Source organism: Acipenser ruthenus, chromosome 44 (genome assembly GCF_902713425.1).
Source record: "Acipenser ruthenus chromosome 44, fAciRut3.2 maternal haplotype, whole genome shotgun sequence".
In the NCBI taxonomy this organism is placed as follows: Eukaryota; Metazoa; Chordata; class Actinopteri; order Acipenseriformes; family Acipenseridae; genus Acipenser; species Acipenser ruthenus.
In genome coordinates this window covers 4,665,000-4,689,761 of record NC_081232.1, presented here as the reverse complement: position 1 = coordinate 4,689,761, position 24,762 = coordinate 4,665,000, and the positions used below count along the sequence as shown (strand labels likewise).

Here is a 24,762-nt window from a genome sequence, read left to right as displayed (position 1 = left end):
TTTTGGAGGGATCACCCCCAGCTCACTAAACATAAAAGTCATGAAAGCAGAAATGCAATCGCCTGCGGCCACACCACCTTGAATAAGCCTGATCTCGTCTGATCTCTGAAGCTAAGCAATGTTGGGCTTGGTTAGTACTTGGATGGGAGACCACCTGGGAATATCAAGTGCTGCAGGCATTACATTTTACAATTGAAATGTGTGGAGGACAAAAGGAAATTTTGGAGGAATCACCCCCAGCTCACTAAACATAAAAGTCATGAAAGCAGAAATGCAATCGCCTGCGGCCACACCACCTTGAATAAGCCTGATCTCGTCTGATCTCAGAAGCTAAGCAATGTTGGGCTTGGTTAGTACTTGGATGGGAGACCACCTGGGAATATCAAGTGCTGCAGGCATTACATTTTACAATTGAAATGTGTGGAGGCCAAAAGGAAATTTTGGAGGAATCACCCCCAGCTCACTAAACATAAAAGTCATGAAAGCAGAAATGCATTCGCCTGCGGCCACACCACCTTGAATAAGCCTGATCTCGTCTGATCTCAGAAGCTAAGCAATGTTGGGCTTGGTTAGTACTTGGATGGGAGACCACCTGGGAATATCAAGTGCTGCAGGCATTACATTTTACAATTGAAATGTGTGGAGGACAAAAGGAAATTTTGGAGGAATCACCCCCAGCTCACTAAACATAAAAGTCATGAAAGCAGAAATGCAATCGCCTGCGGCCACACCACCTTGAATAAGCCTGATCTCGTCTGATCTCAGAAGCTAAGCAATGTTGGGCTTGGTTAGTACTTGGATTGGAGACCACCTGGGAATATCAAGTGCTGCAGGCATTACATTTTTGTAATTACATTTTACAATTGAAATGTGTGGAGGACAAAAGGAAATTTTGGAGGAATCACCCCCAGCTCACTAAACATAAAAGTCATGAAAGCAGAAATGCAATCGCCTGCGGCCACACCACCTTGAATAAGCCTGCTCTCGTCTGATCTCAGAAGCTAAGCAATATTGGGCTTGGTTAGTACTTGGATGGGAGACCACCTGGGAATATCAAGTGCTGCAGGCATTACATTTTACAATTGAAATGTGTGGAGGACAAAAGGAAATTTTGGAGGAATCACCCCCAGCTCACTAAACATAAAAGTCATGAAAGCAGAAATGCAATCGCCTGCGGCCACACCACCTTGAATAAGTCTGATCTCAGAAGCTAAGCAATGTTGGGCTTGGTTAGTACTTGGATGGGAGACCACCTGGGAATATCAAGTGCTGCAGGCATTACATTTTACAATTGAAATGTGTGGAGGCCAAAAGGAAATTTTGGAGGAATCACCCCCAGCTCACTAAACATAAAAGTCATGAAAGCAGAAATGCAATCGCCTGCGGCCACACCACCTTGAATAAGCCTGATCTCGTCTGATCTCAGAAGCTAAGCAATGTTGGGCTTGGTTAGTACTTGGATGGGAGACCACCTGGGAATATCAAGTGCTGCAGGCATTACATTTTTGTAATTACATTTTACAATTGAAATGTGTGGAGGACAAAAGGAAATTTTGGAGGAATCACCCCCAGCTCACTAAACATAAAAGTCATGAAAGCAGAAATGCAATCGCCTGCGGCCACACCACCTTGAATAAGCCTGATCTCGTCTGATCTCAGAAGCTAAGCAATGTTGGGCTTGGTTAGTACTTGGATGGGAGACCACCTGGGAATATCAAGTGCTGCAGGCATTACATTTTTGTAATTACATTTTACAATTGAAATGTGTGGAGGCCAAAAGGAAATTTTGGAGGAATCACCCCCAGCTCACTAAACATAAAAGTCATGAAAGCAGAAATGCAATCGCCTGCGGCCACACCACCTTGAATAAGCCTGATCTCGTCTGATCTCAGAAGCTAAGCAATGTTGGGCTTGGTTAGTACTTGGATGGGAGACCACCAGGGAATATCAAGTGCTGCAAGCATTACATTTTACAATTGAAATGTGTGGAGGACAAAAGGAAATTTTGGAGGAATCACCCCCAGCTCCCTAAACATAAAAGTCATGAAAGCAGAAATGCAATCGCCTGCGGCCACACCACCTTGAATAAGCCTGATCTCAGAAGCTAAGCAATGTTGGGCTTGGTTAGTACTTGGATGGGAGACCACCTGGGAATATCAAGTGCTGCAGGCATTACATTTTTGTAATTACATTTTACAATTGAAATGTGTGGAGGACAAAAGGAAATTTTGGAGGAATCACCCCCAGCTCACTAAACATAAAAGTCATGAAAGCAGAAATGCAATCGCCTGCGGCCACACCACCTTGAATAAGCCTGATCTCGTCTGATCTCAGAAGCTAAGCAATGTTGGGCTTGGTTAGTACTTGGATGGGAGACCACCTGGGAATATCAAGTGCTGCAGGCATTACATTTTATAATTGAAATGTGTGGAGGACAAAAGGAAATTTTTGAGGAATCACCCCCAGCTCAATAAACATAAAAGTCATGAAAGCAGAAATGCAATCGCCTGCGGCCACACCACCATGAATAAGCCTGATCTCGTCTGATCTCAGAAGCTAAGCAATGTTGGGCTTGGTTAGTACTTGGATGGGAGACCACCTGGGAATATCAAGTGCTGCAGGCATTACATTTCACAATTGAAATGTGTGGAGGCCAAAAGGAAATTTTGGAGGAATCACCCCCAGCTCACTAAACATAAAAGTCATGAAAGCAGAAATGCAATCGCCTGCGGCCACACCACCTTGAATAAGCCTGATCTCGTCTGATCTCAGAAGCTAAGCAATGTTGGGCTTGGTTAGTACTTGGATGGGAGACCACCTGGGAATATCAAGTGCTGCAGGCATTACATTTTTGTAATTACATTTTACAATTGAAATGTGTGGAGGACAAAAGGAAATTTTGGAGGAATCACCCCCAGCTCACTAAACATAAAAGTCATGAAAGCAGAAATGCAATCGCCTGCGGCCACACCACCTTGAATAAGCCTGATCTCGTCTGATCTCAGAAGCTAAGCAATGTTGGGCTTGGTTAGTACTTGGATGGGAGACCACCTGGGAATATCAAGTGCTGCAGGCATTACATTTTTGTAATTACATTTTACAATTGAAATGTGTGGAGGACAAAAGGAAATTTTGGAGGAATCACCCCCAGCTCCCTAAACATAAAAGTCATGAAAGCAGAAATGCAATCGCCTGCGGCCACACCACCTTGAATAAGCCTGATCTCGTCTGATCTCAGAAGCTAAGCAATGTTGGGCTTGATTAGAACTTGGATGGGAGACCACCTGGGAATATCAAGTGCTGCAGGCATTACATTTTACAATTGAAATGTGTGGAGGCCAAAAGGAAATTTTGGAGGAATCACCCCCAGCTCACTAAACATAAAAGTCATGAAAGCAGAAATGCAATCGCCTGCGGCCACACCACCTTGAATACGCCTGATCTCAGAAGCTAAGCAATGTTGGGCTTGGTTAGTACTTGGATGGGAGACCACCTGGGAATATCAAGTGCTGCAGGCATTACATTTTTGTAATTACATTTTACAATTGAAATGTGTGGAGGACAAAAGGAAATTTTGGAGGAATCACCCCCAGCTCACTAAACATAAAAGTCATGAAAGCAGAAATGCAATCGCCTGCGGCCACACCACCTTGAATACGCCTGATCTCGTCTGATCTCAGAAGCTAAGCAATGTTGGGCTTGGTTAGTACTTGGATGGGAGACCACCTGGGAATATCAAGTGCTGCAGGCATTACATTTTACAATTGAAATGTGTGGAGGACAAAAGGAAATTTTGGAGGAATCACCCCCAGCTCACTAAACATAAAAGTCATGAAAGCAGAAATGCAATCGCCTGCGGCCACACCACCTTGAATAAGCCTGATCTCGTCTGATCTCAGAAGCTAAGCAATGTTGGGCTTGGTTAGTACTTGGATGGGAGACCACCTGGGAATATCAAGTGCTGCAGGCATTACATTTTACAATTGAAATGTGTGGAGGACAAAAGGAAATTTTGGAGGAATCACCCCCAGCTCACTAAACATAAAAGTCATGAAAGCAGAAATGCAATCGCCTGCGGCCACACCTCCTTGAATAAGCCTGATCTCGTCTGATCTCAGAAGCTAAGCAATTTTGGGCTTGGTTAGTACTTGGATGGGAGACCACCTGGGAATATCAAGTGCTGCAGGCATTACATTTTACAATTGAAATGTGTGGAGGCCAAAGGGAAATTTTGGAGGAATCACCCCCAGCTCCCTAAACATAAAAGTCATGAAAGCAGAAATGCAATCGCCTGCGGCCACACCACCTTGAATAAGCCTGATCTCAGAAGCTAAGCAATGTTGGGCTTGGTTAGTACTTGGATGGGAGACCACCTGGGAATATCAAGTGCTGCAGGCATTACATTTTTGTATTTACGTTTTACAATTGAAATGTGTGGAGGCCAAAAGGAAATTTTGGAGGAATCACCCCCAGCTCACTAAACATAAAAGTCATGAAAGCAGAAATGCAATCGCCTGCGGCCACACCACCTTGAATAAGCCTGATCTCGTCTGATCTCAGAAGCTAAGCAATGTTGGGCTTGGTTAGTACTTGGATGGGAGACCACCTGGGAATATCAAGTGCTGCAGGCATTACATTTTTGTAATTACATTTTACAATTGAAATGTGTGGAGGACAAAAGGAAATTTTGGAGGAATCACCCCCAGCTCACTAAACATAAAAGTCATGAAAGCAGAAATGCAATCGCCTGCGGCCACACCACCTTGAATAAGCCTGATCTCGTCTGATCTCAGAAGCTAAGCAATGTTGGGCTTGGTTAGTACTTGGATGGGAGACCACCTGGGAATATCAAGTGCTGCAGGCATTACATTTTACAATTGAAATGTGTGGAGGACAAAAAGAAATTTTGGAGGAATCACCCCCAGCTCCCTAAACATAAAAGTCATGAAAGCAGAAATGCAATCGCCTGCGGCCACACCACCTTGAATAAGCCTGATCTCGTCTGATCTCAGAAGCTAAGCAATGTTGGGCTTGGTTAGTACTTGGATGGGAGACCACCTGGGAATATCAAGTGCTGCAGGCATTACATTTTACAATTGAAATGTGTGGAGGACAAAAGGAAATTTTGGAGGAATCACCCTCAGCTCACTAAACATAAAAGTCATGAAAGCAGAAATGCAATCGCCTGCGGCCACACCACCTTGAATAAGCCTGATCTCGTCTGATCTCAGAAGCTAAGCAATGTTGGGCTTGGTTAGTACTTGGATGGGAGACCACCTGGGAATATCAAGTGCTGCAGGCATTACATTTTACAATTGAAATGTGTGGAGGACAAAAGGAAATTTTGGAGGAATCACCCCCAGCTCACTAAACATAAAAGTCATGAAAGCAGAAATGCAATCGCCTGCGGCCACACCACCTTGAATAAGCCTGATCTCAGAAGCTAAGCAATGTTGGGCTTGGTTAGTTCTTGGATGGAAGACCACCTGGGAATATCAAGTGCTGCAGGCATTACATTTTACAATTGAAATGTGTGGAGGACAAAAGGAAATTTTGGAGGAATCACCCCCAGCTCACTAAACATAAAAGTCATGAAAGCAGAAATGCAATCGCCTGCGGCCACACCACCTTGAATAAGTCTGATCTCAGAAGCTAAGCAATGTTGGGCTTGGTTAGTACTTGGATGGGAGACCACCTGGGAATATCAAGTGCTGCAGGCATTACATTTTTGTAATTACATTTTACAATTGAAATGTGTGGAGGCCAAAAGGAAATTTTGGAGAAATCACCCCCAGCTCACTAAACATAAAAGTCATGAAAGCAGAAATGCAATCGCCTGCGGCCACACCACCTTGAATAAGCCTGATCTCGTCTGATCTCAGAAGCTAAGCAATGTTGGGCTTGGTTAGTACTTGGATGGGAGACCACCTGGGAATATCAAGTGCTGCAGGCATTACATTTTACAATTGAAATGTGTGGAGGACAAAAGGAAATTTTGGAGGAATCACCCCCAGCTCACTAAACATAAAAGTCATGAAAGCAGAAATGCAATCGCCTGCGGCCACACCACCTTGAATAAGCCTGATCTCAGAAGCTAAGCAATGTTGGGCTTGGTTAGTACTTGGATGGGAGACCACCTGGGAATATCAAGTGCTGCAGGCATTACATTTTTGTAATTACATTTTACAATTGAAATGTGTGGAGGCCAAAAGGAAATTTTGGAGGAATCACCCCCAGCTCACTAAACATAAAAGTCATGAAAGCAGAAATGCAATCGCCTGCGGCCACACCACCTTGAATAAGCCTGATCTCGTCTGATCTCAGAAGCTAAGCAATGTTGGGCTTGGTTAGTACTTGGATGGGAGACCACCTGGGAATATCAAGTGCTGCAGGCATTACATTTTACAATTGAAATGTGTGGAGGCCAAAAGGAAATTTTGGAGGAATCACCCCCAGCTCACTATACATAAAAGTCATGAAAGCAGAAATGCAATCGCCTGCGGCCACACCACCTTGAATAAGCCTGATCTCGTCTGATCTCAGAAGCTAAGCAATGTTGGGCTTGGTTAGTACTTGGATGGGAGACCACCTGGGAATATCAAGTGCTGCAGGCATTACATTTTTGTAATTACATTTTACAATTGAAATGTGTGGAGGACAAAAGGAAATTTTGGAGGAATCACCCCCAGCTCACTAAACATAAAAGTCATGAAAGCAGAAATGCAATAGCCTGCGGCCACACCACCTTGAATAAGCCTGATCTCGTCTGATCTCAGAAGCTAAGCAATGTTGGGCTTGTTTAGTACTTGGATGGGAGACCACCTGGGAATATCAAGTGCTGCAGGCATTACATTTTTGTAATTACATTTTACAATTGAAATGTGTGGAGGACAAAAGGAAATTTTGGAGGAATCACCCCCAGCTCACTAAACATAAAAGTCATGAAAGCAGAAATGCAATCGCCTGCAGCCACACCACCTTGAATAAGCCTGATCTCGTCTGATCTCAGAAGCTAAGCAATGTTGGGCTTGGTTAGTACTTGGATGGGAGTCCACCTGGGAATATCAAGTGCTGCAGGCATTACATTTTTGTAATTACATTTTACAATTGAAATGTGTGGAGGACAAAAGGAAATTTTGGAGGAATCACCCCCAGCTCACTAAACATAAAAGTCATGAAAGCAGAAATGCAATCGCCTGCGGCCACACCACCTTGAATAAGTCTGATCTCAGAAGCTAAGCAATGTTGGGCTTGGTTAGTACTTGGATGGGAGACCACCTGGGAATATCAAGTGCTGCAGGCATTACGTTTTTGTAATTACATTTTACAATTGAAATATGTGGAGGACAAAAGGAAATTTTGGAGGAATCACCCCCAGCTCACTAAACATGAAAGTCATGAAAGCAGAAATGCAATCGCCTGCGGCCACACCACCTTGAATAAGCCTGATCTCACAAGCTAAGCAATGTTGGGCTTGGTTAGTACTTGGATGGGAGACCACCTGGGAATATCAAGTGCTGCAGGCATTACATTTTTGTAATTACATTTTACAATTGAAATATGTGGAGGACAAAAGGAAATTTTGGAGGAACCACCCTCAGCTCACTAAACATAAAAGTCATGAAAGCAGAAATGCAATCGCCTGCGGCCACACCACCTTGAATAAGCCTGATCTCAGAAGCTAAGCAATGTTGGGCTTGGTTAGTACTTGGATGGGAGACCACCTGGGAATATCAAGTGCTGCAGGCATTACGTTTTTGTAATTACATTTTACAATTGAAATATGTGGAGGACAAAAGGAAATTTTGGAGGAATCACCCCCAGCTCACTAAACATAAAAGTCATGAAAGCAGAAATGCAATAGCCTGCGGCCACACCACCTTGAATAAGCCTGATCTCGTCTGATCTCAGAAGCTAAGCAATGTTGGGCTTGTTTAGTACTTGGATGGGAGACCACCTGGGAATATCAAGTGCTGCAGGCATTACATTTTTGTAATTACATTTTACAATTGAAATGTGTGGAGGACAAAAGGAAATTTTGGAGGAATCACCCGCAGCTCACTAAACATAAAAGTCATGAAAGCAGAAATGCAATCGCCTGCGGCCACACCACCTTGAATAAGCCTGATCTCGTCTGATCTCAGAAGCTAAGCAATGTTGGGCTTGGTTAGTACTTGGATGGGAGTCCACCTGGGAATATCAAGTGCTGCAGGCATTACATTTTTGTAATTACATTTTACAATTGAAATGTGTGGAGGACAAAAGGAAATTTTGGAGGAATCACCCCCAGCTCACTAAACATAAAAGTCATGAAAGCAGAAATGCAATCGCCTGCGGCCACACCACCTTGAATAAGTCTGATCTCAGAAGCTAAGCAATGTTGGGCTTGGTTAGTACTTGGATGGGAGACCACCTGGGAATATCAAGTGCTGCAGGCATTACGTTTTTGTAATTACATTTTACAATTGAAATATGTGGAGGACAAAAGGAAATTTTGGAGGAATCACCCCCAGCTCACTAAACATGAAAGTCATGAAAGCAGAAATGCAATCGCCTGCGGCCACACCACCTTGAATAAGCCTGATCTCAGAAGCTAAGCAATGTTGGGCTTGGTTAGTACTTGGATGGGAGACCACCTGGGAATATCAAGTGCTGCAGGCATTACGTTTTTGTAATTACATTTTACAATTGAAATATGTGGAGGACAAAAGGAAATTTTGGAGGAATCACCCCCAGCTCACTAAACATGAAAGTCATGAAAGCAGAAATGCAATCGCCTGCGGCCACACCACCTTGAATAAGCCTGATCTCACAAGCTAAGCAATGTTGGGCTTGGTTAGTACTTGGATGGGAGACCACCTGGGAATATCAAGTGCTGCAGGCATTACATTTTTGTAATTACATTTTACAATTGAAATGTGTGGAGGACAAAAGGAAATTTTGGAGGAATCACCCCCAGCTCACTAAACATAAAAGTCATGAAAGCAGAAATGCAACCGCCTGCGGCCACACCACCTTGAATAAGGCTGATCTCGTCTGATCTCAGAAGCTAAGCAATGTTGGGCTTGGTTAGTACTTGGATGGGAGACCACCTGGGAATATCAAGTGCTGCAGGCATTACATTTTACAATTGAAATGTGTGGAGGACAAAAGGAAATTTTGGAGGACTCACCCCCAGCTCACTAAACATAAAAGTCATGAAAGCAGAAATGCAATCGCCTGCGGCCACACCACCTTGAATAAGCCTGATCTTGTCTGATCTCAGAAGCTAAGCAATGTTGGGCTTGTTTAGTACTTGGATGGGAGACCACCTGGGAATATCAAGTGCTGCAGGCATTACATTTTTGTAATTACATTTTACAATTGAAATGTGTGGAGGACAAACGGAAATTTTGGAGGAATCACCCCCAGCTCACTAAACATAAAAGTCATGAAAGCAGAAATGCAATCGCCTGCGGCCACACCACCTTGAATAAGCCTGGTCTCGTCTGATCTCAGAAGCTAAGCAATGTTGGGCTTGGTTAGTACTTGGATGGGAGACCACCTGGGAATATCAAGTGCTGCAGGAATTACATTTTTGTAATTACATTTTACAATTGAAATGTGTGGAGGACAAAAGGAAATTTTGGAGGAATCACCCCCAGCTCACTAAACATAAAAGTCATGAAAGCAGAAATGCAATCGCCTGCGGCCACACCACCTTGAATAAGCCTGATCTCAGAAGCTAAGCAATGTTGGGCTTGGTTAGTACTTGGATGGGAGACCACCTGGGAATATCAAGTGCTGCAGGCATTACATTTTTGTAATTACATTTTACAATTGAAATGTGTGGAGGACAAAAGGAAATTTTGGAGGAATCACCCCCAGCTCACTAAACATAAAAGTCATGAAAGCAGAAATGCAATCGCCTGCGGCCACACCACCTTGAATAAGGCTGATCTCAGAAGCTAAGCAATGTTGGGCTTGGTTAGTACTTGGATGGGAGACCACCTGGGAATATCAAGTGCTGCAGGCATTACGTTTTTGTAATTACATTTTACAATTGAAATGTGTGGAGGACAAAAGGAAATTTTGGAGGAATCACCCCCAGCTCACTAAACATAAAAGTCATGAAAGCAGAAATGCAATCGCCTGCGGCCACACCACCTTGAATAAGCCTGATCTCACAAGCTAAGCAATGTTGGGCTTGGTTAGTACTTGGATGGGAGACCACCTGGGAATATCAAGTGCTGCAGGCATTACATTTTTGTAATTACATTTTACAATTGAAATATGTGGAGGACAAAAGGAAATTTTGGAGGAATCACCCTCAGCTCACTAAACATAAAAGTCATGAAAGCAGAAATGCAATCGCCTGCGGCCACACCACCTTGAATAAGCCTGATCTCAGAAGCTAAGCAATGTTGGGCTTGGTTAGTACTTGGATGGGAGACCACCTGGGAATATCAAGTGCTGCAGGCATTACATTTTTGTAATTACATTTTACAATTGAAATGTGTGGACAAAAGGAAATTTTTGAGGAATCACCCCCAGCTCACTAAACATAAAAGTCATGAAAGCAGAAATGCAATCGCCTGCGGCCACACCACCTTGAATAAGCCTGATCTCAGAAGCTAAGCAATGTTGGGCTTGGTTAGTACTTGGATGGGAGACCACCTGGGAATATCAAGTGCTGCAGGTATTACATTTTTGTAATTACATTTTACAATTGAAATGTGTGGAGGACAAAAGGAAATTTTGGAGGAATCACCCCCAGCTCACTAAACATAAAAGTCATGAAAGCAGAAATGCAATAGCCTGCGGCCACACCACCTTGAATAAGCCTGATCTCGTCTGATCTCAGAAGCTAAGCAATGTTGGGCTTGTTTAGTACTTGGATGGGAGACCACCTGGGAATATCAAGTGCTGCAGGCATTACATTTTTGTAATTACATTTTACAATTGAAATGTGTGGAGGACAAAAGGAAATTTTGGAGGAATCACCCCCAGCTCACTAAACATAAAAGTCATGAAAGCAGAAATGCAATCGCCTGCGGCCACACCACCTTGAATAAGCCTGATCTCGTCTGATCTCAGAAGCTAAGCAATGTTGGGCTTGGTTAGTACTTGGATGGGAGTCCACCTGGGAATATCAAGTGCTGCAGGCATTACATTTTTGTAATTACATTTTACAATTGAAATGTGTGGAGGACAAAAGGAAATTTTGGAGGAATCACCCCCAGCTCACTAAACATAAAAGTCATGAAAGCAGAAATGCAATCGCCTGCGGCCACACCACCTTGAATAAGCCTGATCTCAGAAGCTAAGCAATGTTGGGCTTGGTTAGTACTTGGATGGGAGACCACCTGGGAATATCAAGTGCTGCAGGCATTACGTTTTTGTAATTACATTTTACAATTGAAATATGTGGAGGACAAAAGGAAATTTTGGAGGAATCACCCCCAGCTCACTAAACATAAAAGTCATGAAAGCAGAAATGCAATCGCCTGCGGCCACACCACCTTGAATAAGCCTGATCTCACAAGCTAAGCAATGTTGGGCTTGGTTAGTACTTGGATGGGAGACCACCTGGGAATATCAAGTGCTGCAGGCATTACATTTTTGTAATTACATTTTACAATTGAAATATGTGGACAAAAGGAAATTTTGGAGGAATCACCCTCAGCTCACTAAACATAAAAGTCATGAAAGCAGAAACGCAATCGCCTGCGGTCACACCACCTTGAATAAGCCTGATCTCAGAAGCTAAGCAATGTTGGGCTTGGTTAGTACTTGGATGGGAGACCACCTGGGAATATCAAGTGCTGCAGGCATTACATTTTTGTAATTACATTTTACAATTGAAATGTGTGGAGGACAAAAGGAAATTTTGGAGGAATCACCCCCAGCTCACTAAACATAAAAGTCATGAAAGCAGAAATGCAACCGCCTGCGGCCACACCACCTTGAATAAGGCTGATCTCGTCTGATCTCAGAAGCTAAGCAATGTTGGGCTTGGTTAGTACTTGGATGGGAGACCACCTGGGAATATCAAGTGCTGCAGGCATTACATTTTACAATTGAAATGTGTGGAGGACAAAAGGAAATTTTGGAGGAATCACCCCCAGCTCACTAAACATAAAAGTCATGAAAGCAGAAATGCAATCGCCTGCGGCCACACCACCTTGAATAAGCCTGATCTTGTCTGATCTCAGAAGCTAAGCAATGTTGGGCTTGTTTAGTACTTGGATGGGAGACCACCTGGGAATATCAAGTGCTGCAGGCATTACATTTTTGTAATTACATTTTACAATTGAAATGTGTGGAGGACAAACGGAAATTTTGGAGGAATCACCCCCAGCTCACTAAACATAAAAGTCATGAAAGCAGAAATGCAATCGCCTGCGGCCACACCACCTTGAATAAGCCTGGTCTCGTCTGATCTCAGAAGCTAAGCAATGTTGGGCTTGGTTAGTACTTGGATGGGAGACCACCTGGGAATATCAAGTGCTGCAGGCATTACATTTTTGTAATTACATTTTACAATTGAAATGTGTGGAGGACAAAAGGAAATTTTGGAGGAATCACCCCCAGCTCACTAAACATAAAAGTCATGAAAGCAGAAATGCAATCGCCTGCGGCCACACCACCTTGAATAAGCCTGATCTCGTCTGATCTCAGAAGCTAAGCAGTGTTGGGCTTGGTTAGTTCTTGGATGGGAGACCACCTGGGAATATCAAGTGCTGCAGGCATTACATTTTTGTAATTACATTTTACAATTGAAATGTGTGGAGGACAAAAGGAAATTTTGAAGGAATCACCCCCAGCTCACTAAACATAAAAGTCATGAAAGCAGAAATGCAATCGCCTGCGGCCACACCACCTTGAATAAGCCTGATCTCGTCTGATCTCAGAAGCTAAGCAATGTTGGGCTTGGTTAGTACTTGGATGGGAGACCACCTGGGAATATCAAGTGCTGCAGGCATTACATTTTTGTAATTACATTTTACAATTGAAATGTGTGGAGGACAAAAGGAAATTTTGGAGGAATCACCCCCAGCTCACTAAACATAAAAGTCATGAAAGCAGAAATGCAATCGCCTGCGGCCACACCACCTTGAATAAGCCTGATCTCGTCTGATCTCAGAAGCTAAGCAATGTTGGGCTTGGTTAGTACTTGGATGGGAGACCACCTGGGAATATCAAGTGCTGCAGGCATTACATTTTTGTAATTACATTTTACAATTGAAATGTGTGGAGGACAAAAGGAAATTTAGGAGGAATCACCCCCAGCTCATCGAACATTAAAGTCATGAAAGCAGGAATGCAATCGTTTATCTCACTCTAAAAAGCTTTTGAAGAGGTCTTTAGATCAGAGACCGATGACGATTTTCTTTTAAAGAGAAAAAAAACCCTGTTCAATTCTCCTGCAAAGGAGTGGCGAGCCTACCTTATTGAAGATACACTGAAGATTTCTACCCTGGAATTTATTATTTTTTTTTACCTTTTTTTGGAATTTCATTTGGATTTCAAAGGACTGTTTTCATTCTTCTCGAAGTTCTACAGAGTGGTAGGAATATCGACTCACACTACATACACACCAACAAGGACATTGGTTTTAATTAGAACTTCTTATTTCAAACTAACTATTATTTTAGACAAGAGGTACTGAATTTATGTTTATATGATACACCTTTCTGTCTTAATAAATGCATGCTAGCTGTTAAAAATAAACACACTGAACATTCTTTTGTTAATTTCTCGTTATACTATCCGCTCATACGAATCTAGAATAAGCCAAAGGTGGGTTACATAAATTTTGGCGAGCCAGCCAGGAGAGGGTTACTAGAATAATTTGAAGTGTGAATAATTGACAATTGTCAGAAAACATATATGCTCAGTGTGTTTTGCTTAAGCAGCCGACTAACCTTAATAATTTTGCTACTCATATTACATGTGTTACCCTTCTGAAGTGTTTCATTGTAAGGAAACTCCAGAGGCACAGTTGATTTTGCAATTAATAATATCTAGCTATTAATTAAGAAAATGAATACCATAGATAAAGAGAATATCAAAATCCCTAATTCTGTTATAGTTAGTGGACTGACTAGCGCTGATTTGGATGAAGAAATAGCTGATTTCCTAAAAGCTTATGGATCAATTTCAAGAGTAATAAAAGTCACTGATCTTGATCCTGAGTTTAGTGGACAGGTCATTGTTGAATATGAGCATGGGCTTGCAATCCAAGCTCTTGACCCTGATCTACCATGCCTCAGGACAAGTTCTATTGATCCATGCATCACTTACCACCTGAGGACCTTGACGAGTGTTTACACCAGTAAAATTGGTGACAATACAACATGATCTTACCTCCGTGAATTACAGGGAATAGCAAAATTGAGTGGTTTAAGTTTTGAAGATGTCCTACAAAAAGAACTAGCGAGGATGCAAGGTTCCATAGGAGCATCAACTGACAGCAGTGAAGAAGCTGCAGTGCATAGCCCATCATCAAAACCTGATGATCTGTTATTGGCAGTGCCACCCAGTGTTAGCCCCCGTGCTGGGCTAACAGCAGTGCCCATCCTAAGGGACCCCCTTATTGATGTAACCCACACTCCATTAAAGCTTGGGGATGTCGCTAATAGACCCATTTTATTGAATTCTGATCAAATGAACCCTCCTGAAGTCCAAAGATTAGTAGTGGAGCATATTGTAAAGAGTGGGGAAGTTGCATCTCAATTCCCCACACCTACTAAGCTTAGAACCTTCTCGGGTAAATGCCCACGGCTACACCATGAAGTTGACTATGATACATGGCGCAACAGTGTTGTGCTGCTATTGAAAAACCCTACTGTTTCAGATGTGCATCGAGCCAGAAGGATTTTAGAGAGTCTTCTACCTCCAGCAATTGAAATTGTTAAGCCCTTAGGAGCAGAAGCAACTCCAAGAGCCTATTTAGATCTTTTGGATTCTGCTTTTGGTACTGTTGAGGATGGAGATGAGCTCTTTGCTAAGTTTCTAAATACACACCGAAATGTTGGGGAGAAACCCTCTGATTACTTACACAGACTGCAAACGATATTGAATGCCGCAGTGAAAAGAGGTGGCATTGTTCCAGGCGAATCTAACCGACAGTTGCTAAAACAGTTTTGCAGAGGGTGCTGGGACAATTCGTTTATTGTTAACCTTCAACTGGAGCAGAAAAAAAATGCACCACCTTTGTTTTCAGAGCTTTTGTTTCTGCTACGCACTGAGGAGGATAGACAAGCTGCAAAAGTTAGCAGAATGAAGCAACACCTTGGACTTTCTAGAACAAAAACAATATCTAACCCCCAGTCTGTATATGCTTCCTATTTAAATGAACATGACATTACTGATCATGGTCCCGAGGTCTTTCCTAGTGGGACTGAAGAACTAAAGAAACAAATTGCTGACCTTCAGAAACAGCTAACAAGTTTGAAAGCTGCAAATGACGAGAGTTGCCAGAAAGCTTCTCACAAGGTGTCCCAACCCAAGGTGAACAAGCACCAAGAAATGGTGGCTGCAGGAAGCCATGAGCAAAGTGCAGTAGCAGATGGGAAACCCAGACCATGGTACTGTTTTAAGTGTGGGAAAGATGGACACATTGCGAGGTCTTGTAGCGATGTACCTAATGCATTGCTTGTTGAAATGAAAAAGAAGGAATTGAGAGAGAAGCAGCGTTCTTGGGAAGCCCAGCACAGCTTCTCTAACTCTCCACATTTAAACTAGGATCAGTTTCTGTTGAGGGACAAACAGGAACTTGTCAACCATCACGTCCCCACCAAGGAAAAAAACACAGATCGACGATACATTCGCATCTTGCACAGCAAGAAGTCAAACTGCCTAAAGGGTTGGTTGGTCCAAAATGTACAGCTAGTATCCGTGTAGCTGGTGTAGCTTGTAATTGCCTTCTAGATACGGGGTCACAGGTCAGCACTCTATCATTGTCGTTTTATCAGAAGAATTTGCCAAACCATACAATTTGGCCTTTGAACAATCTTCTAGAAGTTGAGGGTGCAAATGGTCAGTCTGTCCCATATTTGGGATATGTTGAAGTAAACATGACATTTCCTAAGGCGATTACAGGGATCGAAACCAAAATTTTAACTCTAGCCTTAGTAGTTCCTGACCTTCGCTCAAATAGCCAACTGCCTATATTGATTGGAACGAACACCCTTGATGTACTATATGAGCAGTGCTGTGAAAGAAGAACTATTAACCCTTTGCGGTCCATTGTCGGACTGGGTCCGACATTGCAATTATTCCTCACAGGTCCTTTGTCGGACTGGGTCCGACATCATTATAGCAACGCAATAAACGGGTGTTTAGTCGTTTTTTCTCCGGGAAAAGCCGAGAAAACCATTCAATTGCCGAGTGGTAGCGACAGGAGCCGAGACAAGTCGGAAAAAAAAAAAAAAAAAAAAAAAGGCGTATTTCATGAATAGTCATACATGGTATCAGGTATCAGATAATGGGCGTCCATAATAAACAAGCTGGCTAAGTGCGTCAGCGCACTGAGACTATCATGGACATTTGCAGAGCTTTTTTCAGATGTTATAGTAATAAAATAATGACTTTGATCGCATTATTGAGGAGTTTGGTGATAAAACGAGTGATCTGGAGATGATCGATCGGTATGTACGACTATTATTATTATTATTATTTATTTCTTACACAGCTGAACGCTATAGCAAACAAAAGGCTGGGGAGGGGCTGGAGATGCCTAGTGTGTGCTTTGTTGATATGCAGGGCCATTTAAACCCGTTTGACTGTGAAAAAAAATACTTTTAAACAGCGCGTATAAAATTAACTGCGCGTGTGAAAATTAATTATTCCTGGCGTGCCTGACGCGCGATTAATAAATGGACCGCAAAGGGTTAAAAATAGCTCAGCTCTCTATGGCTATAAGGGGATCCTGAAAGCTCTTAAGTTGAGAAGAAACCAGAACAGCAGTGGCAGACTTGGATGGGTGAAGTGGCGAAGCAACAAACAGAAGGTCATTCCCGCAGGTCAGAAAGTTCTCTTAGAAGGCTTTGCGTGTGTGAACCGCATAAACACTGAAAAGTGGGCATTATTAGAACAGCCACACTTGTCTTCTTTACCAGGTGGGCTTTTCCTGAGTAGCTGTCTTCTCTCTCTACCAACACACCCTCCATATAAGTTAACTGTTTTTTTAAAAAATGAGACCGACCATGATGTGATTCTCCCTGCCAGTTGCATCATTGCTGATTTAAATATACCGCACCGTGTGATCAATGGCACTTTTGATAAAGGAAATCAGTGTAACAAGACTGATGGTTCACTAGCAACCACTTACAGTGCATCTGCTAGTCAAAAGAAAACAACTGAGAAGACTGAACTTACTTTTGATTTTGGTGACTCTCCACTACCTGAAGATTGGAAAACCAGAATTTCACTGAAATTGGGTGAGATGTCTGATGTTTTTGCATGTCATGATATGGATTTTGGACACACCTCTAAAGTGAAACATCACATTAAACTTAAAGATGAGACTCCTTTTAAACAGAGACCACGTCCAATCCACCCACAAGATCTTGAGGCTGTCCGGAAACATCTTCAGGAGCTGCTAGATGCAGATGTAATACGAGAATCTGAATCTCCATTCGCATCACCAATTGTGGTTGTTCGAAAGAAGAACGGAGATGTCAGGTTGTGCATTGATTATAGGAAACTGAATCTACAGACTATAAAAGATGCCTATGCACTACCAAACTTAGAAGAAACTTTCTCTGCTCTAACTGGATCTAAATGGTTTTCCGTTATGGATCTGAAATCAGGATATTACCAGATTGAGTTGGAAGAGTATGACAAGCCAAAATCTGCCTTTGTATGTCTCCTTGGATTCTGGGAATTTAATCGCATGCCTCAAGGAATAACGAACGCTCCTAGTACATTCCAACGTTTAATGGAGAAGTGTATGGGGGACATGAATTTAAAGGAGGTGTTGGTTTTCTTAGATGACGTCATTGTTTTCTCCGAGACACTGGAGGAACATGAAAATAGACTTCTACGTGTCCTACATCGTCTCAAGGAATATGGGTTGAAACTATCACCTGAGAAATGCAAGTTTTTCCAGACATCTGTACATTATTTAGGACACATAGTGACCCAGAATGGAGTTGAATCTGATCCAGAGAAGGTGTGTGCTTTAAAAACCTGGCCACGGCCCAATAACTTGAAGGAATTAAGATCCTTCCTTGGATTCTCGGGTTATTATCGAAGGTTTGTCAATGATTATTCTAAGATAGTTAAACCTTTGAATGAGCTGACTTCTGGATACCCTCCCATCAGAAAAGGGAGTAAGAGGACAAAGCCAGGTTGTAAATACTTCAATCCCAAAAAGCCGTTTGCTGATCGCTGGACACCTGCTTGTCAACAAGCGTTTGATTCCATCATTGAAAAACTTACCTCTTCTCCTGTACTTGGGTTTGCTGATCCAAGACTACCCTACATCCTCCATACAGATGCAAGCACAAGTGGGTTGGGAGCTGCACTTTACCAGGAGCAAGAGGGACAGATGAGTGTCATTGCCTTTGTAGTAGGGGATTGTCACGAAGCCCGGTATCCAGCCCATAAATTGGAATTCCTTGCCCTGAAATGGGCGGTAACAGAGAAATTTCATGATTACCTGTATGGTGCGCCTTTCTCTGTTATAACTGACAATAACCCGTTAATGTATATATTAACTTCTGCAAAGTTGGATGCAACCAGTTACCGATGGTTGGCTGCTCTTTCTACTTTTTCATTCGACATTAAGTATAGGACAGGAAAACAAAACATGGATGCAGATGGACTCTCAAGACGACCCCACGGGACCTTGGAGGATGACATTGATTCACAAGAAGTGACAGAATTCAGCAGTTTACATCCCATCATTTGAGTCCACCAGAGAATGTGAAACTTTTTACGCAAGATGCAATTAGAGCAGTGTGTGATAGACATACCCTTCAGAGAAATGGGGATACAGAAGAAGACAAGTTTAAACTTATCTTAGTTGAATCCCTTGCTCTTGAACCAGAAGCAGTCCCCGATTGTTTTGATCAAGATGGAGTTAGTGATGGACAGATAACTCTACCAAGGATGTCAAATGTAGATTTGGTACAGCAACAAAAAGAGGACCCAGTTATTGGAAGAGTTATCGCCTTAATTGAGTCTGGGAATACATTTCCCACAACCTTAAAGTATGACTCCCCTGATTTGCAATTAATTTTGAGACAATGGAATCGTCTGGAATTGAAACATGGCATATTTTATAGAAGACGTCTGGATGGAAAAGAAGTTTCCTATCAACCTGTTCTACCTGAAAAGTTGAGATCAAGGGTGTTGGAGAGCTTACATGATGAAATGGGACATATGGGTATTGAACAAACTCTTGACCTCGTTAGATCAAGGTTCTATTGGCCGAGGATGGCTGCAGCTGTGGAACAAAAGGTGAAAACTTGTGGTCGATGTGTGAGGAGAAAAGCTCATCCTGAAAAAGCTGCACCTCTGGTGAACATTCGTACCACCAGACCGCTAGAATTAGTTTGTATGGACTTTTTGTCATTGGAGCCTGACAATCGTGACACTAGAAATATCTTGGTCATAACTGACAATTTTACAAAGTATGCTGTTGCCATCCCCACCAGAGATCAAAAGGCAGCAACTGTAGCTAGGAGTCTTTGGGACCATTTCGTTGTTCACTATGGTTTTCCTGAACGTCTACATAGTGAGCAAGGATGAGATTTTGAATCCCATACTATACGTGAACTGTGTGCACTTGCTGGAATACGGAAAGTAAGAACCATACCATACCATCCAAGAGGGAATCCTGTAGAGCGTTTTAATAGGACACTTCTGAGTATGCTAGGGACTTTGAAGGAAAAAGAGAAAGCACACTGGCATGATTTTGTGAAACCATTAGTCCATGCCTATAACTGCACGAGAAATGAGGTGACTGGATTCTCGCCATATGAACTGATGTTCGGAAGACAGCCCAGGTTGCCCATTGACATCGCGTTTGGCCTACAGCCAAGAGGAGTGGAACCCAAGTCACACTCTCAGTATGTTAAAAATCTGAGATCATATTTGGAAGAAAGCTACCACATTGCCACAGAGAATGCTTTGAAATCAGCCAAAACGAACAAGAAAAGATTTGATAAACTAGTCCGAGAGTCTACTTTGCAAGTAGGAGATAGGATCCTGGTCCGTAATGTCAGTTTACGTGGAAAACAAAAGATTGCAGACAGATGGGGAGCTGACATCCATGTTGTTGTAAAACAAATGGGTGAATTACCGGTGTATGTGGTTCGACCAGAGAATAAAGACGGGCCTCTCCGAACTCTTCACAGAGATCTTCTGCTACCCTGTGGGTTTTTGCCTGCACTAGAAGAGAAAGAAACCACCTCTGGGAAGACACCGGTTAGACGAATCCTTTCCAGGATGGAGAAAATGAGCCGCTACATGTGGAATCTGAGGATGAAGATGAATACCCATTGTATTTGCACAAAAATCCCTCAATGAGAGATACAAGAATCATTCAAGTTCATGATTTCTATGACCCAGATAGACCTACAGCTGTACCGATCTCTAGAGAAGAACAAGCGCATGCTGCGGACTCGGATGACCCGTTGCCCTGTACAGGTTCAAGTTTAAACCCGTATGCTGAAAGCTTTCATCCAAATGCTGCTGAAGAGAGAGAAGACATTGGAGACTTACCTGAAGTGAACCCAACTTCTGCTGAAGAGAGAGAAGATGACACTGGAAACTTGCCTGATATGAATCCAACTAATGATGAGGAGCAAGAAGTTACAGAAAACTTACTGGAAGGCTTAACTGATGTGAATCCAAGTGATGATGATAAAAGAGAAAAGTTTAATGGAACAAGAAACATAGCCATAGAAATTGAGACAAAGAATACAGAAGAGAATAATCCACCTTGCTGGGACGTTAATGACACTTCTGTACGTCGATCCACGAGGTCACACAGAGTGCCAGATCGCCTTGAGTACCAAGAACTAGGGAATCCCCTTTCCTCAGTCATACAGTGTTTATTTCATGGATTGAGCACAGATATTATAAACTCATTAAATGGGTCCGAACATCCTACACTTATAAAGAATCTGATTCCTGATGCCTACCAGGTTGTTTAGGTAATTGCCATGTGAAAATGTGAAGGGACTCACATATATTCAAGAGGGGAGGATGTAACCCTGTTACAATTCTTATGTACAGAAGGCAATGGGATTAGGAAATGAGTGTTAACAGGAAGTCCCGCCTTGATTGACGGTAGACACCCTGAGAAGGAGATGAGAGCGTCCATTTTGTAAAAGTCGCATGGGGAACTCGAGATTCTTGAATGCTGGACCAACTAAAGTTTATCTCACTCTAAAAAGCTTTTGAAGAAGTCTTCAGACCAGAGACTGATGACGATTTTCTTTTAAAGAGAAAAAAAACCCTGTTGAATTCTCCTGCAAAGGAGTGGCGAGCCTAACTTATTGAAGATACACTGAAGATTTCTACCCTGGAATTTATAATTTTTTTTTTCCCTTTTTTCTGGAATTTCTTTTGGATTTCAAAGGACTGTTTTCATTCTTCTCGAAGTTCTACAGAGTGGTAGGAATATCGACTCACACTACATACACACCAACAAGGACATTGGTTTTAATTAGAACTTCTTATTTCAAACTAACTGTATTATTTTAGAAAAGAGGTACTGAATTTATGATTATATGGTACACCTTTCTGTCTTAATAAATGTATGCTAGCTGTTAAAAAAAACACACTGAACATTCTTTTGTTAATTTCTCGTTATACTAACCGTTCATACGAATCTGGAATTATAAGTAGCCAAAGGTGGGTTACATAAGCAATGTTGGGTTTGGTTAGTACTTGGATGGGAGACCACCTGGGAATATCAAGTGCTGCAGCCATTACATTTTTGTAATTACATTTTACAATTGAAATGTGTGGAGGACAAAAGGAAATTTCGGAGGAATCACCCCCAGCTCACTAAACATAAAAGTCATGAAAGCAGAACTGCAATCACCTGCGGCCACACCACCTTGAATAAGCCAGATCTTGTCTGATCTCAGAAGCTAAGCAATGTTGGGCTTGGTTAATACTTGGATGGGAGACCTCCCGGGAATATCAAGCGCTGCAGGCATTACATTTTTGTAATTACATTTTACAATTGAAATGTGTGGAGGACAAAAGGAAATTTTGGAGAAATCACCCCCAGCTCACTAAACATAAAAGTCATGAAAGCAGAAATAGAATCGCCTGCGGCCACACCACCTTGAATAAGCCTGGTGCATTGTGGGCTTCGTCAGGTGATTAGAGGAAGCTACACTGCTTGTTAGAGAGAGAGTGAGTTTTTTTTTTTTTCTTTACTATTTATATTGTTTTTTTGTTGTTTTATTGTTTGTTTGGCTATTAATTTTGACTGAGTTGGCTCCCCTGCAGCTTCGTGCTGTTCAGGGGAAGCCTTTGAAGCTATGGAATCAGTAAAAATGCAGGCTCGTGTACAGAGGCATGCTTTTGGAAGAAAATTATACAGCAAAGAAGCAACAGTTATTATTGATGTTTCCAGTTTAGAAAAAGTTACTGCAATGGAAATAGTAGAGGCTGTTCATATCCTTTGTGGTGTGGGTGTTTGTTTAGCCTGCAGACCGCGTGGTAATCAAGAATTTGAACTTACCATGGAAACTAAAGAGCAGGCTGCTCTCTTGCAAGATGGTTTGGATATTAAAGGAGATCATTGTTCCTGTCGGTGGTTATATGCACAAGATGTGGTTGTTTCCTTTTTACATTTGCCAGCATATATTGCTGATGGTGACATTATTTCCAAACTGGAGAGTTGGGGAGTAAATATTGGTTCGGATATTAAACGCAGTGTTTATCCTAATACTTCAGTGGCTGATGGAACGCGATTTGTTCGTGTCAAGTTCCCTAGAACTGTTATGTCTTTGCCATATAGCACAAAGTTTGATACAGTGGAAGGTCCTAAATATTTTCGGGTGTTGCATGACAGACAGGAGCGGGTTTGTCACATGTGCCTTCTGCCAGGACATGTGGTGTCATCATGCCCTTCATTCACGTGCTTTGAGTGCGGACAACAGGGGCATTACGCTCTGTCCTGTAGAGCAGTACGCTGCGATGACTGCCACCATGCTCTGTTGAGCTGCATTTGTCTGGATGCGGAGGATGGTGCTGCTGGGAACGGGGGCATGGAGGGAGAGGTGGCAGTTGTGCTTTCACAGCAGGGTGAAGAGGGGGAGTTGAAAGAGCAGCCAGAGGAAGGGGAGGCTGCAGCTGAGCTAATGGAGATGGCGTTGAGGGATGAGCGATTGGAGACGGTGCCTGACGCAGAGGACGTGCATCATGTGGAGGGAGAGCTGGGCACGGCTGCGGAGGCAGTGGAGAGTGTGTCTGCTGTAGCAGTACTTGGGGAGGAAGCAGTGGATGAAGGTGGTGGAGGAAGCTTACAAGAGGATAGGGAGGAGGTGGAGTCGTGTACACGTGATCGGAATGTTAGACTGGCCAAGATAAGCAGAAGACGGGACCGGGCCAAAATTAAGCCAAACATTGGGAACATTTCAACAAGGGTGGTGAGTAAAAGTAAAAATGTATCTGGTGTGAGGGGGGAATTATTTAAAAAGGGAATGGAGGAATATGTGCGGGAGGGAAGATTCCATGTCTTATCTGAAGAGGAAGCGTAATGGCTGTGACTCTGTTCATTTACTTTTTTCTTTTTGCAGTTATGATCTCAATAGTGTCTTTAAATGTTAATGGGTTGCGGGACATTGTTAAGTTCAAAAATATTATTTTGACTGTACCAGCTGCTGATGTAATTTGTTTCCAAGAAACATTTTGGGATGATAATATTGTTAATGTTATTAGGAGTGAATGGGATGGGGATGTTTATTGTAGTAATGCTGTTACTTGTAGGAGGGGGGTGGCAACTTTAGTGAGGAGGGGTTTTTGTGATCGGGTTATGTTTTTGGGAAAGGACATTGAAGGGAGGAGTTTAACAGTTCAGATCAAATTGGTGAATACAATCATAGATTTGGTCAATATTTATGCTCCCAATGAAGTAAAAGATAGGGAGCGTTTTCTTAAAGGGTTGCGGGGGCATCTTACTTCTGATAATAGAATTGTGGTAGGGGATTTTAATGTTATGTTAAGCAGAATAGATCTTGCACAGGGGATGGTATATAAGGCTGACACTTCTAGGAAATCACTGGTCCACCTTATGGATGAGTTTCATTATGTTGATTTCTGGAGGTGCAGACATGGTGCTAAGAGAGATTTTTCCCGACGACAGATGGTTGAAGGGGTTTTGAAGCAGAGTCGCATAGATTTGGGGTTGTGCCATGTTGATTTTATTGCCAATATAGGAAGGGTTTTTTATAAGTACAACTCATTTAGTGATCATGCTGCATTTCACTTTCAAATTCACACTGAGAAATTGAATAAGGGACTGGGGGTGTGGTGTTTTAATGTGCAATATCTGAAAGAGCTCTCGTTTTGTGAAAGTATAAAAGAGCTCATTAGAGTTGGAATGCAGTGTCCCCTTTTTAATACGGATAAGAGAGTTTGGTGGGATAATCTGAAGTATGATTTGAAATTATTTTGCATTTCATATGGCATTGAGAGGCAGAGAGTGAATTTTAGTAGAGAGAGGGAACTTCGAGAGGCTCTGGCACATGAGTTCAATAAGGCAGCAGAGAGTGGGGAGGGGAACAGCAACAGAATATTAGA

At 42.5% G+C, this 24,762-nt stretch overlaps 37 non-coding genes and 23 pseudogenes across 37 annotated transcripts; all 60 read left to right on the top strand.

Annotated features, from left to right (window-relative positions):
• Nucleotides 1-60: 60 nt before the first annotated feature.
• Nucleotides 61-179, top strand: LOC131711120 (5S ribosomal RNA). Its single transcript, XR_009313002.1, has one exon. It is a non-coding gene; the product is annotated as a 5S ribosomal RNA (ribosomal RNA).
• Nucleotides 180-279: 100 nt separating this feature from the next.
• LOC131718098 (5S ribosomal RNA) lies at nt 280-398 on the top strand. Its single transcript, XR_009316993.1, has one exon. It is a non-coding gene; the product is annotated as a 5S ribosomal RNA (ribosomal RNA).
• Nucleotides 399-498: 100 nt separating this feature from the next.
• Nucleotides 499-617, top strand: LOC131718097 (5S ribosomal RNA). Its single transcript, XR_009316992.1, has one exon. It is a non-coding gene; the product is annotated as a 5S ribosomal RNA (ribosomal RNA).
• A 100-nt stretch (nt 618-717) lies between these two features.
• Nucleotides 718-836, top strand: LOC131712843 (5S ribosomal RNA). Its single transcript, XR_009314731.1, has one exon. It is a non-coding gene; the product is annotated as a 5S ribosomal RNA (ribosomal RNA).
• Nucleotides 837-950: 114 nt separating this feature from the next.
• LOC131713769 (5S ribosomal RNA) lies at nt 951-1,069 on the top strand (annotated as a pseudogene).
• A 100-nt stretch (nt 1,070-1,169) lies between these two features.
• Nucleotides 1,170-1,278, top strand: LOC131715784 (5S ribosomal RNA; annotated as a pseudogene).
• A 100-nt stretch (nt 1,279-1,378) lies between these two features.
• Nucleotides 1,379-1,497, top strand: LOC131718096 (5S ribosomal RNA). Its single transcript, XR_009316991.1, has one exon. It is a non-coding gene; the product is annotated as a 5S ribosomal RNA (ribosomal RNA).
• A 114-nt stretch (nt 1,498-1,611) lies between these two features.
• On the top strand, nt 1,612-1,730 carry LOC131718094 (5S ribosomal RNA). The gene has a single exon (XR_009316989.1). It is a non-coding gene; the product is annotated as a 5S ribosomal RNA (ribosomal RNA).
• A 114-nt stretch (nt 1,731-1,844) lies between these two features.
• Nucleotides 1,845-1,963, top strand: LOC131712697 (5S ribosomal RNA). Its single transcript, XR_009314588.1, has one exon. It is a non-coding gene; the product is annotated as a 5S ribosomal RNA (ribosomal RNA).
• Nucleotides 1,964-2,063: 100 nt separating this feature from the next.
• Nucleotides 2,064-2,172, top strand: LOC131715040 (5S ribosomal RNA; annotated as a pseudogene).
• A 114-nt stretch (nt 2,173-2,286) lies between these two features.
• LOC131718093 (5S ribosomal RNA) lies at nt 2,287-2,405 on the top strand. The gene has a single exon (XR_009316988.1). It is a non-coding gene; the product is annotated as a 5S ribosomal RNA (ribosomal RNA).
• Nucleotides 2,406-2,505: 100 nt separating this feature from the next.
• Nucleotides 2,506-2,624, top strand: LOC131711274 (5S ribosomal RNA). Its single transcript, XR_009313157.1, has one exon. It is a non-coding gene; the product is annotated as a 5S ribosomal RNA (ribosomal RNA).
• A 100-nt stretch (nt 2,625-2,724) lies between these two features.
• On the top strand, nt 2,725-2,843 carry LOC131718092 (5S ribosomal RNA). Its single transcript, XR_009316987.1, has one exon. It is a non-coding gene; the product is annotated as a 5S ribosomal RNA (ribosomal RNA).
• A 114-nt stretch (nt 2,844-2,957) lies between these two features.
• Nucleotides 2,958-3,076, top strand: LOC131718091 (5S ribosomal RNA). The gene has a single exon (XR_009316986.1). It is a non-coding gene; the product is annotated as a 5S ribosomal RNA (ribosomal RNA).
• A 114-nt stretch (nt 3,077-3,190) lies between these two features.
• Nucleotides 3,191-3,309, top strand: LOC131712583 (5S ribosomal RNA). The gene has a single exon (XR_009314474.1). It is a non-coding gene; the product is annotated as a 5S ribosomal RNA (ribosomal RNA).
• A 100-nt stretch (nt 3,310-3,409) lies between these two features.
• LOC131714058 (5S ribosomal RNA) lies at nt 3,410-3,518 on the top strand (annotated as a pseudogene).
• Nucleotides 3,519-3,632: 114 nt separating this feature from the next.
• LOC131720273 (5S ribosomal RNA) lies at nt 3,633-3,751 on the top strand. The gene has a single exon (XR_009319171.1). It is a non-coding gene; the product is annotated as a 5S ribosomal RNA (ribosomal RNA).
• A 100-nt stretch (nt 3,752-3,851) lies between these two features.
• On the top strand, nt 3,852-3,970 carry LOC131718090 (5S ribosomal RNA). Its single transcript, XR_009316985.1, has one exon. It is a non-coding gene; the product is annotated as a 5S ribosomal RNA (ribosomal RNA).
• Nucleotides 3,971-4,070: 100 nt separating this feature from the next.
• LOC131712624 (5S ribosomal RNA) lies at nt 4,071-4,189 on the top strand. Its single transcript, XR_009314515.1, has one exon. It is a non-coding gene; the product is annotated as a 5S ribosomal RNA (ribosomal RNA).
• A 100-nt stretch (nt 4,190-4,289) lies between these two features.
• Nucleotides 4,290-4,398, top strand: LOC131715039 (5S ribosomal RNA; annotated as a pseudogene).
• A 114-nt stretch (nt 4,399-4,512) lies between these two features.
• On the top strand, nt 4,513-4,631 carry LOC131718089 (5S ribosomal RNA). Its single transcript, XR_009316984.1, has one exon. It is a non-coding gene; the product is annotated as a 5S ribosomal RNA (ribosomal RNA).
• A 114-nt stretch (nt 4,632-4,745) lies between these two features.
• LOC131718088 (5S ribosomal RNA) lies at nt 4,746-4,864 on the top strand. Its single transcript, XR_009316983.1, has one exon. It is a non-coding gene; the product is annotated as a 5S ribosomal RNA (ribosomal RNA).
• Nucleotides 4,865-4,964: 100 nt separating this feature from the next.
• Nucleotides 4,965-5,083, top strand: LOC131718087 (5S ribosomal RNA). Its single transcript, XR_009316982.1, has one exon. It is a non-coding gene; the product is annotated as a 5S ribosomal RNA (ribosomal RNA).
• Nucleotides 5,084-5,183: 100 nt separating this feature from the next.
• On the top strand, nt 5,184-5,302 carry LOC131718086 (5S ribosomal RNA). Its single transcript, XR_009316981.1, has one exon. It is a non-coding gene; the product is annotated as a 5S ribosomal RNA (ribosomal RNA).
• A 100-nt stretch (nt 5,303-5,402) lies between these two features.
• On the top strand, nt 5,403-5,511 carry LOC131716329 (5S ribosomal RNA; annotated as a pseudogene).
• A 100-nt stretch (nt 5,512-5,611) lies between these two features.
• Nucleotides 5,612-5,720, top strand: LOC131715783 (5S ribosomal RNA; annotated as a pseudogene).
• A 114-nt stretch (nt 5,721-5,834) lies between these two features.
• LOC131718085 (5S ribosomal RNA) lies at nt 5,835-5,953 on the top strand. Its single transcript, XR_009316980.1, has one exon. It is a non-coding gene; the product is annotated as a 5S ribosomal RNA (ribosomal RNA).
• A 100-nt stretch (nt 5,954-6,053) lies between these two features.
• Nucleotides 6,054-6,162, top strand: LOC131715038 (5S ribosomal RNA; annotated as a pseudogene).
• A 114-nt stretch (nt 6,163-6,276) lies between these two features.
• On the top strand, nt 6,277-6,395 carry LOC131718083 (5S ribosomal RNA). The gene has a single exon (XR_009316978.1). It is a non-coding gene; the product is annotated as a 5S ribosomal RNA (ribosomal RNA).
• A 100-nt stretch (nt 6,396-6,495) lies between these two features.
• On the top strand, nt 6,496-6,614 carry LOC131718082 (5S ribosomal RNA). The gene has a single exon (XR_009316977.1). It is a non-coding gene; the product is annotated as a 5S ribosomal RNA (ribosomal RNA).
• A 114-nt stretch (nt 6,615-6,728) lies between these two features.
• Nucleotides 6,729-6,847, top strand: LOC131720770 (5S ribosomal RNA). The gene has a single exon (XR_009319667.1). It is a non-coding gene; the product is annotated as a 5S ribosomal RNA (ribosomal RNA).
• Nucleotides 6,848-6,961: 114 nt separating this feature from the next.
• Nucleotides 6,962-7,080, top strand: LOC131710767 (5S ribosomal RNA). The gene has a single exon (XR_009312649.1). It is a non-coding gene; the product is annotated as a 5S ribosomal RNA (ribosomal RNA).
• A 114-nt stretch (nt 7,081-7,194) lies between these two features.
• LOC131715782 (5S ribosomal RNA) lies at nt 7,195-7,303 on the top strand (annotated as a pseudogene).
• Nucleotides 7,304-7,417: 114 nt separating this feature from the next.
• Nucleotides 7,418-7,526, top strand: LOC131716124 (5S ribosomal RNA; annotated as a pseudogene).
• Nucleotides 7,527-7,640: 114 nt separating this feature from the next.
• Nucleotides 7,641-7,749, top strand: LOC131715037 (5S ribosomal RNA; annotated as a pseudogene).
• Nucleotides 7,750-7,863: 114 nt separating this feature from the next.
• LOC131720769 (5S ribosomal RNA) lies at nt 7,864-7,982 on the top strand. Its single transcript, XR_009319666.1, has one exon. It is a non-coding gene; the product is annotated as a 5S ribosomal RNA (ribosomal RNA).
• A 114-nt stretch (nt 7,983-8,096) lies between these two features.
• On the top strand, nt 8,097-8,215 carry LOC131710575 (5S ribosomal RNA). Its single transcript, XR_009312456.1, has one exon. It is a non-coding gene; the product is annotated as a 5S ribosomal RNA (ribosomal RNA).
• Nucleotides 8,216-8,329: 114 nt separating this feature from the next.
• On the top strand, nt 8,330-8,438 carry LOC131715781 (5S ribosomal RNA; annotated as a pseudogene).
• A 114-nt stretch (nt 8,439-8,552) lies between these two features.
• On the top strand, nt 8,553-8,661 carry LOC131715036 (5S ribosomal RNA; annotated as a pseudogene).
• A 114-nt stretch (nt 8,662-8,775) lies between these two features.
• LOC131716123 (5S ribosomal RNA) lies at nt 8,776-8,884 on the top strand (annotated as a pseudogene).
• A 114-nt stretch (nt 8,885-8,998) lies between these two features.
• Nucleotides 8,999-9,117, top strand: LOC131712159 (5S ribosomal RNA). The gene has a single exon (XR_009314051.1). It is a non-coding gene; the product is annotated as a 5S ribosomal RNA (ribosomal RNA).
• A 100-nt stretch (nt 9,118-9,217) lies between these two features.
• Nucleotides 9,218-9,336, top strand: LOC131712209 (5S ribosomal RNA). The gene has a single exon (XR_009314102.1). It is a non-coding gene; the product is annotated as a 5S ribosomal RNA (ribosomal RNA).
• Nucleotides 9,337-9,450: 114 nt separating this feature from the next.
• LOC131712921 (5S ribosomal RNA) lies at nt 9,451-9,569 on the top strand. The gene has a single exon (XR_009314809.1). It is a non-coding gene; the product is annotated as a 5S ribosomal RNA (ribosomal RNA).
• A 114-nt stretch (nt 9,570-9,683) lies between these two features.
• Nucleotides 9,684-9,792, top strand: LOC131715035 (5S ribosomal RNA; annotated as a pseudogene).
• A 114-nt stretch (nt 9,793-9,906) lies between these two features.
• LOC131716055 (5S ribosomal RNA) lies at nt 9,907-10,015 on the top strand (annotated as a pseudogene).
• A 114-nt stretch (nt 10,016-10,129) lies between these two features.
• Nucleotides 10,130-10,238, top strand: LOC131716121 (5S ribosomal RNA; annotated as a pseudogene).
• A 114-nt stretch (nt 10,239-10,352) lies between these two features.
• On the top strand, nt 10,353-10,461 carry LOC131715033 (5S ribosomal RNA; annotated as a pseudogene).
• A 111-nt stretch (nt 10,462-10,572) lies between these two features.
• Nucleotides 10,573-10,681, top strand: LOC131715505 (5S ribosomal RNA; annotated as a pseudogene).
• Nucleotides 10,682-10,795: 114 nt separating this feature from the next.
• LOC131720767 (5S ribosomal RNA) lies at nt 10,796-10,914 on the top strand. The gene has a single exon (XR_009319664.1). It is a non-coding gene; the product is annotated as a 5S ribosomal RNA (ribosomal RNA).
• Nucleotides 10,915-11,028: 114 nt separating this feature from the next.
• Nucleotides 11,029-11,147, top strand: LOC131710573 (5S ribosomal RNA). The gene has a single exon (XR_009312454.1). It is a non-coding gene; the product is annotated as a 5S ribosomal RNA (ribosomal RNA).
• A 114-nt stretch (nt 11,148-11,261) lies between these two features.
• On the top strand, nt 11,262-11,370 carry LOC131715032 (5S ribosomal RNA; annotated as a pseudogene).
• Nucleotides 11,371-11,484: 114 nt separating this feature from the next.
• On the top strand, nt 11,485-11,593 carry LOC131716119 (5S ribosomal RNA; annotated as a pseudogene).
• Nucleotides 11,594-11,704: 111 nt separating this feature from the next.
• LOC131715373 (5S ribosomal RNA) lies at nt 11,705-11,813 on the top strand (annotated as a pseudogene).
• Nucleotides 11,814-11,927: 114 nt separating this feature from the next.
• On the top strand, nt 11,928-12,046 carry LOC131712158 (5S ribosomal RNA). Its single transcript, XR_009314050.1, has one exon. It is a non-coding gene; the product is annotated as a 5S ribosomal RNA (ribosomal RNA).
• Nucleotides 12,047-12,146: 100 nt separating this feature from the next.
• Nucleotides 12,147-12,265, top strand: LOC131712208 (5S ribosomal RNA). Its single transcript, XR_009314101.1, has one exon. It is a non-coding gene; the product is annotated as a 5S ribosomal RNA (ribosomal RNA).
• Nucleotides 12,266-12,379: 114 nt separating this feature from the next.
• Nucleotides 12,380-12,498, top strand: LOC131710889 (5S ribosomal RNA). The gene has a single exon (XR_009312772.1). It is a non-coding gene; the product is annotated as a 5S ribosomal RNA (ribosomal RNA).
• A 114-nt stretch (nt 12,499-12,612) lies between these two features.
• Nucleotides 12,613-12,731, top strand: LOC131712797 (5S ribosomal RNA). The gene has a single exon (XR_009314686.1). It is a non-coding gene; the product is annotated as a 5S ribosomal RNA (ribosomal RNA).
• Nucleotides 12,732-12,845: 114 nt separating this feature from the next.
• LOC131718081 (5S ribosomal RNA) lies at nt 12,846-12,964 on the top strand. Its single transcript, XR_009316976.1, has one exon. It is a non-coding gene; the product is annotated as a 5S ribosomal RNA (ribosomal RNA).
• A 114-nt stretch (nt 12,965-13,078) lies between these two features.
• LOC131718080 (5S ribosomal RNA) lies at nt 13,079-13,197 on the top strand. Its single transcript, XR_009316975.1, has one exon. It is a non-coding gene; the product is annotated as a 5S ribosomal RNA (ribosomal RNA).
• An 8,849-nt stretch (nt 13,198-22,046) lies between these two features.
• LOC131715520 (5S ribosomal RNA) lies at nt 22,047-22,165 on the top strand (annotated as a pseudogene).
• The last annotated feature ends 2,597 nt before the right edge of the window (nt 22,166-24,762 follow it).